The 15737-nt window shown below is 41.3% G+C and overlaps 1 protein-coding gene across 2 annotated transcripts in view; it reads right to left on the reverse strand.

The window, feature by feature from the left end:
- Positions 1–15737, reverse strand: part of RNF144B (ring finger protein 144B) — an 88336-nt gene that overhangs the window by 54948 nt on the left and 17651 nt on the right. The window contains exon 1 of one of the 2 annotated variants that reach the window (XM_052807240.1): positions 14589–14659. The exons of the other annotated variant lie outside the window; for it this stretch is intronic. The gene's annotated coding sequence lies outside the window, so the exon portion shown is untranslated. Of the gene's footprint in view, positions 1–14588; positions 14660–15737 lie in introns of those variants that run through there. 2 annotated transcript variants of the gene reach the window in all.

Consider the following 15737-nt stretch of genomic DNA (forward strand, 5'->3'; position numbering starts at 1 on the left):
TATTTTTTCCTGTGTTTATACTTTGAAGTACTTCCTGACATACTCGAAACTAGCTTTTGGTATTTCATCCATACAGAACACTGCTAGAGGAAAAAAACATACAGCCTCACCAGAAAACAGTGAGAAGACAGCCTGCTACCCCAGTGGGGTAGCTGGGTTTGGGGTGCTTAGAAATCTCAGCTTAAAGATCAAGGCCGATAGCTTTGACAGCACATTACTGGAGTTCAGTGCAACTTGTCTTCTTGGGACCTAGAAGCATTAAGAGAAGGTTTATTTGCCCCCATAGGAAACCCTGCTGGTGGCAGAGCTCTATTGGTAATGCCACCAGGAGCAGGCATTTTGCCACCAGCAACTGAACAGCTCTGCAACAGCTCTACATCAGTTTTTAACTTCTGCTAACTCCTGCCTGTTCACTAAGTGTGTGAAGAACCAGCCTGCAAAAAGAAAACAAGCTGAGTTTATATGAGTCTGCCATAAGTAAAACGCTGATGAATTGCCACTGAACGACAAACATCCAGCCCAGGGGCAGCCAGCGCCACATCCTCAGCCTAGGGCCCATCCTCAGCCACCTCTTTGCGCTCAGACGCAGGGAAGAGCCAGGTTACTGTCACCCTTCCCCTTGACCTTCTCCTGTGACATGAGACGTGTCGGTCATCCGTTCACAAAGCAGTCACATCCCTCCCCGCACACACAGCTTGCACAGACACAAACCCTCTGGATGGCAAGAAGGGCTGGAACGTCGGTGACGTGACACCGGCACTACTTCTCGTGACACGGCAGCAGGGGATGCAGGGCACCTCTCGGGCTCAGAGGCCACCCTGTGCAAGCAGGTCCAGTTCCCCGGCTGGGCAGCACACGTAGCTTCCCCCAAACCAGCACCCCCTCACGAACTGCTGGAAAAAAATAAAATAAAACCAGACAGCTTGCCTCGCTCTCATGTTCAGGTGTAACACATACAGATGTGGAGTTGCTCAGTTCTTCTGAGGATCAGGTAACAGGTGAGAATTTCTAGCTGTGAAACGAGTAATTTACAAAGTAGTGTTGAGGGGACCATATAACATACACATGAAAAAGGAGACACTGAAGTTGTCCTCCTCTCCTGCTCTCTCCAAAAGGAAGCACACATTTTTAACAAGAGTATAGAAAGATTGCATGGGGAAAACTTAAGGCCTGGTTAAATGAATTTATTTTCTATTAACTGTGCTCACAGCTAGCTTCAGAGCATGGCACAGACTTTCAATTATGCACAGATTTTTTTTTCCTTTTGACTGTGTGCCCAAAGTGACACAATCTGTTGACTTTTAACCAAGTGTTTTGGTAATGTACCTAGAACTGCAGTGATTCCAGACATCGGAATCACCATCAGTTTAAAAACTGAGAGGACAAAACCATCCTGGCAGCCAACACAGGAAGCTTCCTCTGTAACAGAGGAGGTCACCAACCTGTCCTTGTCATGAGAAAAAAATGTGCATGCTGTTTTCACTTCTCCATTTCTACTGCTTTTTCTGTCCTGCCTCAAGCTCTTAACTGCCCTTTTTTGGTAATATTAAGAGACAGCTTTATTCCTTCTAACCCAAGCCAGTCTCCTAGGTGATGGCTTTGCCTTAGCCTGGTGAGGCTCCATCTACAGGCTTAAAAGACAGCTAGAATGGGGGCGGGGGGGGGGGGGGGGGGGGCTTAATAATACATTTCAGCCCAGACCTTGTTCTTTTAACTATTCCTTCTGGAGTCGGGGATGGGCAGGTCAGAGATGAGATAGAATTGAGGCACCTAATTTTATGGCTATAAAAGCCAACAACAGGACTTCCACAGACCTCTGACAGGCAGGACCAAGGTATGGAGCTAAAGCATACCTTTGATTCATACCTTTTCTTTAGTATTTAGGTATGACACAGTCTTACCCTTTGATTAATTTAGGATGAGAAATGGTTTCTAAGTCGAGATGGGTTACTCCAATGGACTGGTTATGCAGGGAAATGCTGGAACTGAAACACACCCATATAGGAAAACTACGAACTTGTCCCTCTCTCCCTGCACCCCTCTCCTCACTCGACTTCCAGGGAGGGTTCCCCACGCTGTTCCCCTCATCTTTATATTCTCCTTTCTCTATCCTAGTTTACATCTCACCCATTTATGGTGAGATTAGATGTGAAAAGGTTTGTCCAGATTCACTTTTCTCCCCATGGAATTTAATTATGTGGTTAGATAATCTCAACTAATAGAGCTTTTAAGGATGTCAGCCTCTCAGCGTGCCACAGCAGGGCTGTTTGAGCGAGCCTATCTTCTCCCTGCTGTTTTAGGCTGGCTACCTTTGCAATGGCACCATCCAACAAGGACACAATACCACTTCCCAGATGAGAAGAAGCAACATATTAAAACGCATGCAACTGTTTGCTGGCAGTCATCTTATCATATCACAGCTGTAGTACCAAAATTCAGGATTGCTCCACATTCAGGTCCCTTGTTAGGGTAGCAATAAAACTTTTTTCCCCTCCTCTGCTCAGAGCAGAGAAGACAGCAATTACAATAATCTGCTTGAAAGGACATATTTAACACGCACCACCTAGCAAGCGGTTGTTAAATTCAACAATCCCAAAATTAGCATAGTGGAAGCTCAAAACCAAGCAGATTGCTTGCTTGCTGCAAGTGACGTAAGATTTATTCCGTTGCACTAAAATATTTTGGGGATTTTTAACTTCATGTTGTTTAACTTTTGTGTGTTACATTCAAGTGCCAATTAAGCTTACTAAAAATACATGCTTTTAACCTAGTAATTATTTAAAAGTCTCTTATAAAACTAGGTATACCCATTTGGGCAGAGAGAATCTCTAGGAAAAGAAACATGAGTTTTATGAGACTGAGCAGGGGCAGAAGGGCAAGAGGCATACCAAAACCTTTGCTTTCCCAAACACTGCTAAAATCCAAGCAAATAGTGTTTTCTGCTTCACTACTATCTGCGGTCATTGAAGAAATGACAACTGAACTCATCTTTTTGTTAAGCCTGACTTCATCTGTGAAAATCCACTGGCTCCACTTAACTACCCTATACTTGTCAGGAAGAAATTTAAACAGATTTAGGTATAACCTCCAACTTTTTATTTTATACATACATGTGCATCTCCTGTGATATGACAAAACAAACTAGTCAGGGGCAAAATTTATCAATAAATTTGTTCCTACAGAGAATCACTTTGCATTGTATGATATAAACAAACTTTGAAGTGTGAATTCTGAACCTGTATAGATTCCATGAGTTCTATCTTTCTGTGACCAGTGTATATGAATTCAAGGTGAAGAAAACGTGCCCAGTGAACTCTGCCTAGGAGTAAATAACTGAATTGCTCCTGACATTATCCTTAGGATAACTGTCTACATGATTGCAATTTACAAATCTGGAGAAAAGGCAATTTCCCAAGTCACAGGGAGTGGAAATGCTGCATTGTGGAAGAAGAAAAAGAAGCTTTAGACAAGAGTAGAAACAACTGGCCTACTTGCATGGAAAAAGTCCTGACATCTCTCTCACTTCCCAGATGACCAAAGTTAGGTCAGCTCCCACTTGCAGGAGGCAGATGGGAAGAAACTTCCAGGATCTTGAAGTCTGCCAAGGAGGTATGAGAGAATATGAAGTTTAAGGAGGAACAGGGGCCAAAGGCAGGGAAACCATTTGACTCTCTTGCATATGAAATTAACAGCATGAAAAGACTGAGCATAACACTCTCCTGTCTCTCTCCCTGCTTTTGGTTCATACATAGAGTACATTTGCTATACTGACAAAGCAGCAAGTGAAAGAGAAGAAAAATCAAACACATTTACAGAATATTTCTAACATTGAATGAAAAACATACAAAAAAAGGAAAAGCTATTTCAATTTTGCTAATTGATTTTTTTCATTTCTAAGACCAGCTCTCAAAATAAGCTTTTAGCTTTGTATAACTTCATGGCTTTTTGAGCAACATAACCAAAAAGATGACAAACGGCATTTCCCAGTAGCGTCACAGAGAGCAAACTCAGTGACAGAATCGAGACATGTAGCATCTCCAGCGTCCCTCTTGGTAATCACAAACGTCTCACCGGTCTCTGGGTGTCCCAGGGAGCAAGCTGCCACAGGCTTCAGCGGTGAAAGCAGCAGGAGGCACCTCTCTGGGCTGTCGAAACTGAAACAAATACACTGCTTCCTACTGAGCAAACCTCAGAAAAATTATCCAGCACAGCTTGGTAAGAACCAAGGAGTTCCACCTGAGATCCTTTTGAAATATGGTGATCATCAGAATATGCCACAGAAACAGGGTTTACAATAATGGCTTCTTGTCTTTGCATTAAAAAAATTATCAGATCACGTGATATGTAGCACCCAAACTCTGTCCATGGAAACAGAATTTGGACAACAGGATAAGATAACTTATTTCCACTATAGTTTTATTCCTGATCATAATGGTTTAAGGATTTGAAGACTTTCTGGCAGTTCTGTTTAATTGTTTTTTTAGCAATAGTCATTTCTTTCCCCCCAAGCAAAATGACAGGAAGCATGAATCAAGACTGTTTAAAAACTAAAATAACAACTTCCTTTGTCCTTATTGATAACATTTTTGTCTGTGACCTGAGTGGATATTTGTGTGCGTGTTGACTGTGGGAAATCTTTTTCTCGTGACTCGCTATTTTGATGCAATATTTTACATAAAGCCAACAGTTGATCTTTTGTGTCATTTCTTCTGTTGTCAATGGGATTAGGAGGGAGAGGAGGGAACTGAAAAACGTGTAGGAAGAATAAATAAAATTAATGTTTTATAGGAAATTAGATGGATGTTCTGCTGCAGTTAATTTCCACTAAACACAGCAGAGTATGGCATGAATGAGGATAGTGATGGTGAAGGAAAAATTCCGAGAACCAGCTTTAGCTCATTGATTGTCTGTCCAGGAAACACTGAAGTTGCTTTAGCTTCCTTCAACTGGCAACAAGTGCACAATAAATCTTTTGTCATTTAATAACCCAAATGTGCAACACTCCATGTACCATGATGTTTTGAGTTTGGATACTATTATGGGCCAAGAGGCCCATCCATAACCCTGTCCAGACCCCCCAAATTGTGTTACTGGCATTGTACCAAGGTTTAAGATTCCCTCATGCCAGAGTGTCCCCAAACTGATGACCAAGGTCTCTGCTGTCTCTGTACCATCAATTGCCAAACAATTTTATTTTTTCAATTGAAAATTCTATGGGAAGATTACAAAATGCTGATGAATTTAAAATAATGAAGGGTTTGATTGTTGTACAAGTGTTTCCAGGCACGTTGCTGGCAAAAAGTCAATGAGAAAATTACTTTCCTCATTCAGAAGGTATTGTAAACTATGGTTTTCCTCAGGAATGAAGAATTCCTCAGGAATTTATTAATTAGGTAGATTTTCTGCTCCAAACTTGTACGTGAAGAAATAGGTGAGCAGCAAAGCTAATGAAGCCTGGTTTTTAAGGATTTGTGTGCCTTAACGCTACTAAAACAATAACCCCCAGCTCCCTGATATTGCTTACGATGTGCCCCTGGACCAAGGGCAACACAAGTTGTGTCTTGCATTGACCCACATGCATGCTGATTAGTAAGCCTCATATTTGATGCTAGTTTTCTGACTGGATGCTACCAGAAAATGTACAACAGTAGAGCGCTGCCTGCCTTTTTACATCAATGGTTCAAAAAGTTGCCAAGTGTACCAGCAGACAAATAGTGTAATCCACATGAGCTCTATTTCCCTAAGAAATTCAGTTAAGCAGAAGACTTAACTCAGCTAAAACCTTTAAGGATTAGACTGATCATTTCACAAAATCGTAGCAAAAGTCAGTGCACTCTACTGGGTACTCTTCAGACTTGTGACTAAGTACAACATTTATGTTTTGTGGTTACCTTTCGGTTTCATTATACACAATAAGAAGCAAAGAGGAAAAGATTTCACTTGATGTTCTGGTTTTGACCAAGGAAAGCCAACTTCAGGACTTCTGCAACAGGCTTTCCACCTCCTTAACAAAATATACCTGCAGCACAGACACTAGATTTTTTTTCTAGGCTTTGCCACAAACATCCTCTGACCTTGGAAAAGTACACTAATTTTATCATCTGTAACACCACAAAAAAACCCCTACTGACTTGTGCTGCAGGTGTCTTGTATACTTTGTTACAGACTGTAAAGTGTCTTGCATTTCCAGGCTAGATGGATTCAAGCACGAAGCAGAGAAACATAAAAGTTCAACAGGGAAACATGAAGTGAATTAATAGAATGAAAAGTTAAGTCACTACAAAAAAAGTTTTCTAGTGAACATCACTGATCCGATGAACTAGATTATATTTGTTTGGAAGATAATATAAATGATCATTCAAACAATACAAAATGTCTACATGTGGCTTATTTCAATCAATCTTGCCTTAGCTAAGGTAGAATAGGTAAATGCCACACTCACTCTAACCACTTGAATACCAGATGCTAATACAGAATTAATACTAAATGCCTGCGGAGGAGCCATGGGATCACGAGGGGCCACTGATGCCTCTCATGTCTGAATCTCTCCCTGAGTTCTTTCTTCCAACTTCCCACCGTCTTCCCTTTGACTCTTCAACGTATGCCATGTATGTCTTATTATCTCAGCCACACAAAGACTTCGGCAGGCAGTTCCTAAAACCTCCTGACTGGTCATCCCTGTGCTACCTGTCTGAAACCTGGCTAAATCTACCCTAAAAGTCTAGCTCTTTTCACCTTTTCTTCAGAATAGTTATTTCATTCAGTCAGCAAAATCCCAAATATCCCACTGTGAATAGAGCAGTAGTTTATGATTTTTTGTATCTGTAGAAATATATAACACGCTCCAGTGTGTTTGATTTTGTTTTGCCTTAAAGGCTTTCTTTGTGTGTCGTGGTTTAACATTGTGAAACGCTTTGAACCAACAGTTTTTCTGTTAGTATATACATCTGAGTTCCTGTTTTACTGGAAATGTAATATGCACGATCGTGATATTTTTATGCTTGTCATTAATGTGTGCATAGGATTATCAGAAGGTAACTCCTTCAGCTAACACGTATTTGACAATTCCTAACTGCTAACTTTTCTACTATTAAAATGGAAGTAATGGTAAGAGGCCGTATTTTGTGAGACTATGTGCTAAATTAACGTAAGCAGCCCAGTACCATTACATTGTATCTTATGGATTTTCTGTACCCTACTTCAAATCGTGGTCCCCCTGCAAGGCATCACCCAAACACGCAGGAAGCTGCACCGTCAGAAAGAGCTCATAGCCTGAGTTGCAATCAGAGAGAACAAGGAAGAGTTGTGAAACAAGAAAAGTAAGGCAGGAAAGGTGTGACTGGAAGAAGACACAAGCTACCTTTGTACGCAATGAAATGATTCAAAACATTTGACATTTCTTCTTCAGCCTCCTTTCCCCCTCATCAAGAAAATAAATAACTGCAATTCTTGACCAATATTAACTAGTCATCGCTGTTGGCTAGCCACAGGTAGAAGTCATAGAGGAAGTGAAGAAGATGAAGGAAGAGAAAATGTTTCCCTTATGAATAATAAGGCAAGGTGCTTTTTTTACAGAAGGGGCCACATAAAAGATCGTAACAACATGAGCAAGGCTGACGCTGGCAGAAGACAAGGGAGCAGCAATGAGTTGTGGAGGACCTGAAAGGTAGAGAGGAGAAGCAGCAACCCTCCCTGCTGGAGGGCTATGGGAGAGAGGGCACTTGCCGTGAGCTACAGGCCAGCGTAGGAACTGAGCAGCCACAGCTGAACAGCCACAGCCACTGCCACAGGGTGCTTGATGGTAACACCTAACGCCTGAGAAACACTAACAACCAAAACCACACATTTCCTTTCACTGTTTCCAGAATTGCTCATTTTGACACTTTAAAAAAAAAAAAAAAAAAAAAGCTTTTTCAAGCAGATTTTATGAATTGGGCAGAACGCTTTTCCGGACCCAAGAGCCCCATGAAACACTTCAGCATCAGTTGATCTCAAACGTTTTTCAGACACCTTATTTTATCACAAAGCTGATGGCTCCTGCATGGCATTAACTAAAACATAATTATTGGGAGATTTTTTTCCCCTTTTTCACCTTTTAACCGTTCAGCCACCGACCCCTTCCCCACTTGCCCTCTCCCCCTCAAAAATCCTCACTGTTTCAGACAGGTCTGTGAAGAACCTGTTTTAGTAATCAGTAGGGTGCTCCACTTGCTTAATCATGACACAGGTATTGCCAACACCTCACTGCAGAGGTGTTTCTGGCAGGGTTTGTATTTTGCTGTTTAGCCTTCCTCCACAATGCGAGCCACCTTAATAAAAGTAGCCATTTTGCTGACACTCACAACCGAGAGGAACTTTCCCTGGCATTTGTAATTGGAGCTTCGGTAACTGATTGTCCTGAAAAATGATATGAAGAAACTATTCTAGGAGGGATTAGCTCTTGGTTAGGAGCTAGAAACAAAGCAGAGTGTTTAAATGCCATGAAATCAAGCAGTGCCCCACAGACCATTCTGGAAGAGCAGCTCTGTGTGGATCAGCTTCCTGAAACGCAGACATAGAAAGATGCAGAGACCAGGCTCCAGAAAGCTTCCATCTGTCTGCCTGTCTCTCTGTCGCTGGGGTCGGCAGTGGCCAGGCAGACAGGCTACTGATCCCCTAACTCAGCCCCCTTGCAGAGTCACAGAAAGCTCCACCTTTCCACACATACAAAGCCCCAAACCCTGCTAACTCAATCAGCAAGGGATCAAATACTCCAGTCTTTGGCTAGATACGTTTCTCCTTTTCAAAGTCCATTTGAGCCATTTAATCATCATGAACACCGCCTTTATCAAGCCTGCCTTCAGTCAAGTGGCAGATTCTCAGTACTACCTGGCAGAGCAACTGAAACCTAAGGTGTGCAGAAGGGTGCTCCGCTCCTCCAAAGCTCAGATCTCCTCTTGAGACTTGTCTTGCCATGTTTTTAGACTCTGGGAAAGCTTTTTGCCTTTGAGAAGTGTCACAGGCTCCAGAGCCCCCCTCCAGTTCCACCTCCTCTTTCCAAGTGAGAGCAATTTATCTTTTTCACAGCCAGCCCCAACTGAACAAGCTCTCCTCTTTTTTCTTTTTTCTTTTTTTTCCCCACCATACTGACACCCACTACAAGAACACTGGATCAGTCCACTTGTGCTCCCTGCAGCTCTTCAGCCTTTTCTGGGCTGTGCTACATTTGTAGACTGCCTCTCAGGAAAACTGCCCCATGTTGGATAAAACTACAGTAAAACTAGCAACAGCTGACTGCAGGGTCTAGCCTGAAAGTCAAAAGGCTCACACAGCATGTTATCAACATTTGGATTGTTAGACAACCTTTAGTCAAGTACATATGCTACGTACTGTGATTATAAAATGGCATTATTCGTCTTACTATCAGGCACAAAACAAATCTGATGGTTGCTAATGAGCTTTTCAACTTCTGTAAAGGCAAAATTGCTCATGCACGCTAGCAGTATGTGGGAATTTTCAGTAGGCTTTCCAAGGGGGAGAAAAAGCGATAAAGAGCCCTCTGCTCCTGCACCCCATCTCCTTCAAAAAGCTGCTGACCAAAGTGCTAAATGAACATGCTAATGTCACCTGAAAAGCAGCTTTGACCAGTTATTCAGTGGCTCTTCAAGAACAAAATAAATACCAAATACTTTAGAACACTGTTCCTATTTAATATTTACCCTAACTTAAAAGCGGAATAGTCAATAAAATAGGAGACTACCTAGTCAAAGCTATCACAGTAAAGAACCAGAAAACATTAAAGAGAAAGTGCAAATTAAGAGCTGTTGTGATAACTAGATAGTGTCTGGCATCAGGAGACTGAAGAAAAACACGCTGCTGTGTAAAAGGGGTATAATGTCTGAAAAGATGGGCAATTAGGACCAGCTATCACAGGGTTTAACACATTATCTCTTCAGACTCCACCAAACAGGTTCATGAGGATCTTTGTTAACTGAAATCAGATAGCCACTGCTGGAGGAGGAAGTTACTGGTGTTCCCAACTGCTCACTTGCGGAATAAATGCCTTTGAGATCCAGAGCATCAAACAGTGCACCGAACTCCAGTTTACCTTTTTTTGCCAGACTGATTGTAGCTTGCTCACTAAGCCTCACTCACCCCTCCTTCTGCCTTCCTTTTATTTAGCTTCCTCTTTTCCCCTATATTACAATGTGCAGTATAATGTTGTTAAACAACTACATTTGTGAATGCTAGAGAAAGTATCCTTTCCAATTCATTTGGCGGGAACCAGTAGAGGACCTGCATACACGGACCAAAGATGATTCTCTCCATCCCCTCTGAAACTGTGGCTCTTCACAGGTGCATACCAGGCTTGATTCTGAAATTCCCTTTTGATGCAACTACCTACCAGTCTGGATTTTAAAGCTCCCTTTCAGTAAAACTACTGCCTGTGCTTTCTTTTAAACTATTGTGAAGAAATATAAACACAGAAGGCTATATTTTTATATCAATATTCTAGAGGCACATAAAAGGGAATCTAGCTTTGCCTCATGATTTATACTGTCAATAGAAAGCTTTAACTAAGTTACAGTGATATTATTCAGTTGAATTTAGTTTGTTGTATAGCAAACATATGTGAGCTATAAATCTCAAGAAACAAAAAAATCTATAGCTGTAGGCGCTTTTATATCACCAGTGGGCTTAAGTATGCTTTCAACATTTTGTCTATTCAATGCTAATGCCAATGGATTAGATATGCCTACCAGTGCAGCTCCCCAATAAATTACAGGCTTTCTATACAGAGCAGGCCCTCAATAATTCCATTTTCTGTGGAAATGAAAATGTATCTTTGGAACAAAAGAAAGCACTCGGTCATCAAGCCATTCATTGAAAGTTTTGTTAGTATCTTAAGAATACAACCATATGTTGAAACATGCCTACCATTCTGTAAGTCACCCTGGGAGCAGCAGGACTAATGAAGCCTGGTTTCCTATGGAATTATGTCCCACGTTTAGCACCCACAGTGTAACATGGTCCCTGAGCCCTCTACTGAAACACAGCTGTATTCCCTAAGCTCCCTCACAGCAGTCGCAGTTGTTACTCACACAATACCTGAACTTCTCCATCACACACGCAGCTCTCTCCTTCCAAGTGTCCTCCCACATCATTCTTCTACAGCCTCCTCTTCACACCGTCACCACCCTCATCCTCCCTCTTCCACCCAGCTACTGCCAGCCTAGTGCTACGTCTGCACTGACGGGTGACCAGTGACAGCTGAAGAGAATGAATTAGACCTGAGCTCTGTCTCCTCCAGTCTGGCAGAAACCACTATAAGTTGGGCAGTGAGTCCCAACATCATTAGAAGGAAGATGGATGGACAAAGGAATAGACAGGGTGGTTGCACACACTATGTTTTCTTTGGAAGCTACAAATCTAGTCTTCTCCAAAGGCTATTGGGATGCTGCTTGGCGGTCCTTTTCAGGAAACACAGCAGCATGACAGAGTTATCAGAAAATTCATCTTTCAAAAATGTCCTGGTATAATTATTTTTCATTGCACAACTTCTGCTTTTGGAAGCTTATTTACACAGTTAACTCAAAGGAAAGAAAATAGCCAGTAAGTGTGTTGCTGAGTTTTATGCATTTTACTGAAGCCTTTAAGAAGCCATCTAAAAATATTAGTGCTGCTGCCTGAGACTGATGTCCTCAGCCCTATCTTCCACCTACACAAAGGCCTCAGCATGACAGAACAGGATGTACTATGCAATTCCTCAAAAAAAGATGGGCTTGTGGCAAGTTTTTTGATTTCCTCTAGCTGTGAGAGATCACGGTGATATCAGCAAGAGATTTAACACGGTTTTGGCTGCTGTGTTATGACAGAGTGCTCAATAGCACTCAAATAGTTTTTGCAGTTGTGGTTTTAAATTGCGTCATGGAGCCTAAAGCAAAATTTGCTCTGTGGAGGAAACACGCAATCCGAAAAAGTATGGACTCTCAGCAAAACCAACGTGGATAGTTGGGGGCAAGCCTACAGGATCTAGTCTGTCTTTGGGAATCTTTGGACAGGCTGTCCATTGAAAATTAAATAAAAGGCAGGAGCTGAAAAATGGGGACACAGTTGTGGAAATGCTGGGTTTAGAGAGTGTGCCTGTATGTCTTGCATTGGACTAAAGGTTATTGTTTACCACCACCCACATAAAATTTCCCACTTCCAGCTAAACTACTCAGCTGAAAACTGGGAGCCATCAACTTTAGATAATGGATAGAAAGAAACATATCTATATATCTGTCACCGAAGTGTTTAGTTGTGATTACAGTGGCCAACACCTGCTTTCTTAGATTATCAACAAGCTGCATTTCTATGAAAAGGGATTAGCACCAATTACTGTTGTTTATATGGCTTAGTAGATATCTGTGGATTTCATATACTTAATCAAAACCACAGAACCACAGACCTCTTCAGCATTTCCACCCCTATTGGTACACAAAGTAACGGGAATTGGGTTTGGACTGTTACCACCAGTTTCTTCTGGCCTCAGAAGTCAGGGCCTAACACAAACACACTGCACAGTGCTTTCTTCCCTTCCTTTTCTTCCATCCCCTCTCTACAACCCAGGAACACATTACCTTTTCCTCTAGAAAAAGCCATGCCTTTGGAGGATAACATTAACATAACTTGTTCTAAATGAAAAGAGGCATTAAGGCAAATAATACCATACATGAAAGAGGATTCCCCACATTTGTTAAGGTCCCCAATGAATTACTTTCATCAGAAAGACAGAGCTCTGAATGTGCTTTTAATTTTTGGTTTGTTGTTGACGATTAAGCTTGGCATAATTTTTTTTATTATTTACAAAATGTCAAAATGATACATTTAATTATTTTTTCAAAACGTTTTTAACAGAAATTTTGTTGAATATTCCTTGTCTACAAGCACTTTTTGCTTCAGAAGTTATGTAATGCAGAACAAAAATACTCTCCTGCAGAGAGTCCTGTATCAATCTTAATGATAACTAACGGTAGTAGTTTATAATTTATCCTCAGACAAGTCAGCATTTTAGAATTACTTGACTCTTCTAAACATAAGCCTTTATCTTCTAATAATGTGAAATACATTAATCTTTCCTGACTCTATTTGGCACAATTTAGCTTCCTCCTGAAATGTTGTAATTCTCAGCAATTATTTGAATCTTGCTCTGAGATCTAGAATTGCAAAAGCTAAAAATATTAAAATACGCTTTTTCAAGTAGGAAATATATATATTAATTCACACTAGCAAGAACTGAGCAGAGTTAACAAATGAGCTCAAGCTTTCCAAAATCACAGTATTTTGTATACTATTTTGTATTCAAAAAAAGCCTAGTCAAATATAACTAACCATGACACAGAAGACTGAAATAATTTTTAAAGATATTATGTTCTTTTCACTGAGCATTCAGTCTGTTCAGCTTAGTCCCAACACAGGCTCTCCTTAAATCCTAGACTGCATTCATGGGATAAACTGTTGATTATAGCAAAGGAACCTTCTCCTTGCTGAAGTATCTGATACCTGTCTGGCATTTTCACTAGCCGAGTGTGTTTTGCAAGCTTTACGAACTGTGCTGCAGCCCATGCTATTTTGGTTCTATGATAGCTAGAAGCAGCAGCTGAGACAGATCCAAGCCTGTCATTTTCTAATCTAAGTCACCACATGCATCATGCTTCATCAGTGATGAAAAGTAGAAATATAGCAGCCGGACATGTCTTCAGCTATATAGTGTCCAGAAGACATTTTAATGAAGTCTAATGTCCATAGCTCTAATTCATTTTGTGTAGCGCAAACTCAACTACACATAGACGCTCAACACAGACCATGCATTCATTCTCAAAGAAAACTGAAATTATGTTGATTCTCCTAACTGTCAGGTATAACATCAGCAGTGTTTAGGGAAAGAGAGCCATGCTATCCTCCATGGAATCACTTCAAGGCTTCCCAGCCAGACAGGGAAAACTAAATGTTACTGCCCTGAGGATCAGAAGAAATTAAGTAATTTTGTCCTCATCCTTGGGCCAGCAATATGCAATTTGGGAACAGCAGCAGAGCAGGGGTATAGGTGGGGTGGAGGTGCTAGCAGGGGGGTTATGGTGGGTGGTGAAGTTACTGGACTGCAGGTGAGTAAGGGTGAGGACCTGAAAGAGGTCTGGAGGGATTCCCAAATATCCCTAGGGAGTGGGTACCAGCAAGGAGTTACAGGGTTCTGAGCAGGTGATAAGGTTTAGGAGCCCTCAGGGGCGATTTGAGCCCATAGCAGGTTTTCTTCTCCTCCTTCCCTCCTATCCTCCCACCCTGACCTCGGTATAGTGGACCCCTCTGCCTGTTGCTTTTCAACACTGCATCCTCCTTCCCCATCTCTCCCCCTGGCAGGCAAAGCACCCTAATTCCCCTCCTATTACCCTTAACATACCTTTCTCCACACATTCCTTTTCTCCCACTTCCCTCGGGAGCTTCTGGCATGTGAGAACAATAATGTGAGCTTGATGGGAATTGGAGGAGAGAGAATTACAAAATGGACCAACAATGTTCTTTCCCTGCTCTCTTTGCAGGCTGTTCTGGTCAGTTAACACTTCACTCACCATCAGCCAGAATCTTCCCTGGCCAGTTTAATTCTTCCGTGTAAATTCATAGCCTCCTTTTGGATAATGGATATTTTGAGTCACCAATTCTCAGGAATCTGAAAGAAAAACCAAATGGAAATATCCCTCTCCGATCTTGAAACAGTTCAAATAGATCTCCTACTCTTGTGCCCGCTACACCATTACATTTCTTTACTTCCAAAAATTCCACTTGGAGGCTGAATGTTTTGTACAGAACAACCACACCAAGGGCTAAAAATAAGTTGCATATACCTGTGACTGGAAACAGTACAACAGGGCCAGGAAAATCCAAGAAAATGGGGAGTGTTTGACAGCCAAAGAAAGCCTCTGAAGTAAAATTACTCTGCTGCTGCCAATATTATTTAACACAGAAAAATCTCCACTGGTTTCTAGGACATTGGTCCCATGAACCAACTATCTCTCAACCTACCTTTCAAGTCTCATTTGCTTCTTCAATGATTGACTTGCCACAGGGAAAAAAATGCCCTTCATTTTTCTAAACAAGTAACCTATGCATTGTTCTCCACAAACTCTTCTCGAAACAAGTGTGTACATTTGTGTGTATGTAAAAGCTTTAAATTTCAACACACAGTTGTATTAATTTTGGTGCATAATTTCAGGCTTCCCTCTGACAATATAAAATTATGCTGCCTAAAGTGATGTAAATTGGGTACCATAATAACTAATCCAATTTGTAATGTCCCTCCCTTTCTCTAATATCAATTATCTTCTACAACACCACAGTGTCATTGAAAAACACTAGAACAAATTATGCACAAGAACCACCTTACAAGGAAAAATCAAGAGGATGTCTAAAAAAAAATATATCTGATTACAAAGACTGTGAAAACTGAGACAATGAGATCACTGTTCCCCTACAGCTTATAGTGGTCCTATTTTATGGTTTTTCACATCAACACAGAGCAGGTTTTGCAGCTTCCCCCCCCCCCCCCCCAAATGGTATCAGTTAACACTGGAATAAACACACTGGGTCCAAATTTCAGTCAGTGTAAGATGACAAAGCCTTTCCAGGCTGCACTAAAAATTCACATCAGCTAAGAATCCTTCCTGACATCCATGAAATGTATGATGTTTGATCCTTTTCTGAAAAGCAACTATAAAGCAATT

Source organism: Harpia harpyja, chromosome 1 (genome assembly GCF_026419915.1).
Source record: "Harpia harpyja isolate bHarHar1 chromosome 1, bHarHar1 primary haplotype, whole genome shotgun sequence".
Classification (NCBI taxonomy): domain Eukaryota; kingdom Metazoa; phylum Chordata; class Aves; order Accipitriformes; family Accipitridae; genus Harpia; species Harpia harpyja.